This window comes from Leopardus geoffroyi, chromosome C1 (genome assembly GCF_018350155.1).
Source record: "Leopardus geoffroyi isolate Oge1 chromosome C1, O.geoffroyi_Oge1_pat1.0, whole genome shotgun sequence".
Classification (NCBI taxonomy): Eukaryota; Metazoa; Chordata; class Mammalia; order Carnivora; family Felidae; genus Leopardus; species Leopardus geoffroyi.
Genome location: NC_059328.1, coordinates 182206268 through 182209114, shown reverse-complemented (window position 1 = coordinate 182209114; position 2847 = coordinate 182206268). Strand labels below are relative to the sequence as shown.

The following is a 2847-nucleotide window of genomic DNA, read 5'->3' as shown; positions in this document are numbered from 1 at the left end:
CCCGGCATAGAGCCCTGTGCTAACAGTGCAGAGCCTACTTGGGATCCTCTCCCTCCCTGTCTCTTTGCCTCTTCCCCACTCCTGCTCTCTCTCTTTCTCTTTCAGAATAAATACACTTCAAAAAATCTCTCCTTTTTTTTTCCTAAAGGTTTTACGATACATTGTTATCATTAACCAGTCTTTTACATCACACTTAAATGGCCAGTTAATACAAACAGTTCTGGGACTGTCCTTCCACCACTCATTAAGACTGGGGTTGCAAGTATTACAGATAATATTCATTTAGCCCTCTGATCTTTCTGGGCAGATTTGGTGACCTTGCCAGCTCCAGCTGCCTTCTTGTCCACAGTTTTGTTGGCACCCATAAGTAACCATATGTCTCATGTCAAGAAGAGCAAAATGGGCCAGGGGAGGATAGTCAAAGAAGCTCTCAACACTCATAGGCTTGCCAGGAACCATATCAATGATTGCAGCACCACCACATTCAAGAACTTGGGATCACCTTCCAGCTGTTTTCCAGAATGACAATCAGTCTTCTCCTTCAGTTCAGTGAACCTGCAGCCAATGTGAGCTGTGACCGTTCAGCACAGGTGCATATCCAGCACTGATTTGGCTTGGATGGGTCAGGATAATCACCTGTGTTGTGAGGCCAGGTGCTTCTACTAGTGGGTCATTTTTGCCGTCACCAGCCACATTGCCACAATGAATGTCTTTGGCAGGTATGTTTTTGACATTGAAGCCCACATTGTCCCCAGGAAGAGCCTTACTCAAAGCTTCATGGTGCATTTCAACAGACTTTATGTTAGTTGTAACAGTGACTGGACCAAAGGTGACCACCATGCCAGATTTAAGAACACCAGTCTCCACTTGACCCACAGGGACAGTACCAATATCACCAATTTTGTAGACATTCTGGAGAGGCAGATGCAAGGGCTTGTCATTTGGGTGAGCTGGCGGCAGAATGCAATCCAGAGCTTCAAGCAGTGTGGTTCCACTTGCATTGCCATCTTTACTAGTGACTTTCCATCCCTTGAACGAAGGCATGTTAGCACTTGGCTTGCGCTAAGTTGGAATGTTGTCACCGTTCCAACCAGAAACTGGCACAGATTCTACTGTGTAGGGGTTGTAGCTGATTTTCTTCATGTAGATGCTTACTTTCTTTTTTTAAAAGTCTTTTAATTATTTAGTTTTGAGAGAGAGACAGAGAGAGAGAGAGAGAGAGAGACAGAGAGAGGGAGGGGCAGAGAGAGAGGGAGACACAGTCTGAAGCAGGTTCCAGGCTCTGAGCTGTCAGCACAGAGCCCAAAGCGGGGCTCAAACTCATGAACCATGACATCATGACCTGAGTCAAAGTCAGACGCTTAACCGACAGAGCTACCCAGGCGCCCCACTTTCTTAATGATTTCCTTATATATTTTCTGACTGTGAGGTGGCTCAGTGGAATCCATTTTGTTAACACCAAAGTAAGTTGTTTTACATCCAGTGTGTAAGCGGGGCCCCAACACGGCCCCATCATGGGCTCACAGTCTGCCCATTCTTGAGATGCATGCTTCCAATTCACCAACACCAGCAGCAACAGTCAGAACAGCACAATCAGCCTGGGATGTGCCTGTGATAATGTTTTTGATAAAGTCTATGTGTCCTCCGGCATCAATGATGGTCACATAATACTTGCTGGTCTTAAATTTCCACAGGGAGGTATCAGTGGTGATACCATGTTCCCGTTCAGCTTTCAGTTTACCCAACACCTAGCATACTTGAAGAAGCCCTTGCCCATCTCAGCAGCCTCTTCAAATTTTTTGATACTCCCCCCTTTTTCTTGATCCCACCACATTTATAGATCAGATGACCAGAAGTGGTAGACTTGCCCAAATCTAAATGCCCAATGATGGCAATGTTGATATGAGTCTTTTCCTTTCCCATTTTGGTTTGGGTTTAGTGGTGGTTTTCATGACACCTGTGCTGTGGCAAACCCATTGCAAAAAAGCACTCTATTTTTAAGCTTCCCACCTTCCCTTCTCTACGTGTTGACTTCGTTTTTGGGATGACTTGAGATAAGTCTGAAGCCACTTTATGTTTAACTTTCACGAGAATCTGGCATTGAGTTTAACCTTTCTATATATTTGGAAGAACCTTCCAAGTATCATTATAGGAGAAGACCTCATGCCTCCTATGCCCCCTTGCTTCCCATTTCTCCCTCACTTAATTGCTAATGCCTGACATTTTATTCTTTGGATTTCCTTCATTTGATATTAAAGTGCAGACACTCCTGGGAAGATCCAGTCACTCATACTTTATTGTGAAGGAGGCACAGGGGTTAGACTTTGATAAGGAGGCAGAGATTAACAAGAGAGCTCTGGGGATTGGTGCAGCTGTGATTGCCATAGTGATGGTAAAACAACTACTAAATGCACAGTCAGCTGTGCTGCTCACCTGCTCTGCAGACATGGAGTCACTTCACTCACCTGAATATCAGTGATCACATGTAAAACATGGAGTAATAACGCTCGCCTGGTTTACCTAACAAGGTGACAGAGCATGTGTAATAAAAGACTTGCAAACTGTGAAGTGGTGTGCAAGGTAAAGATATTAAAGGGCACAACTAAAGGGGAAAGGCAACATCTGTCTATGTCACAATGAAGGTGGGTCCTGGTGCCACTTTATAATCACATTCAGAGTTCTGACTATTAAAATGAACAGGATTCATAAATTGCCTTTGGTATATCATTGTGTTAAAGCCAACCATTGTGCTTTTCTCTTTGCTTTTCTTCTTCAGGCCAGTCCATCTAGGGAAGCTGAGAGAGGAGGGCTACCAAAGCAGAAGTCATCCTTTGCCTTAAAGGTGTG

At 44.5% G+C, this 2847-nt stretch overlaps 1 pseudogene; it reads right to left on the bottom strand.

Moving 5' to 3' along the window:
• Window positions 1-278: 278 nt before the first annotated feature.
• LOC123596872 lies at window positions 279-1923 on the bottom strand (annotated as a pseudogene).
• Between the last annotated feature and the right edge of the window lie 924 nt (window positions 1924-2847).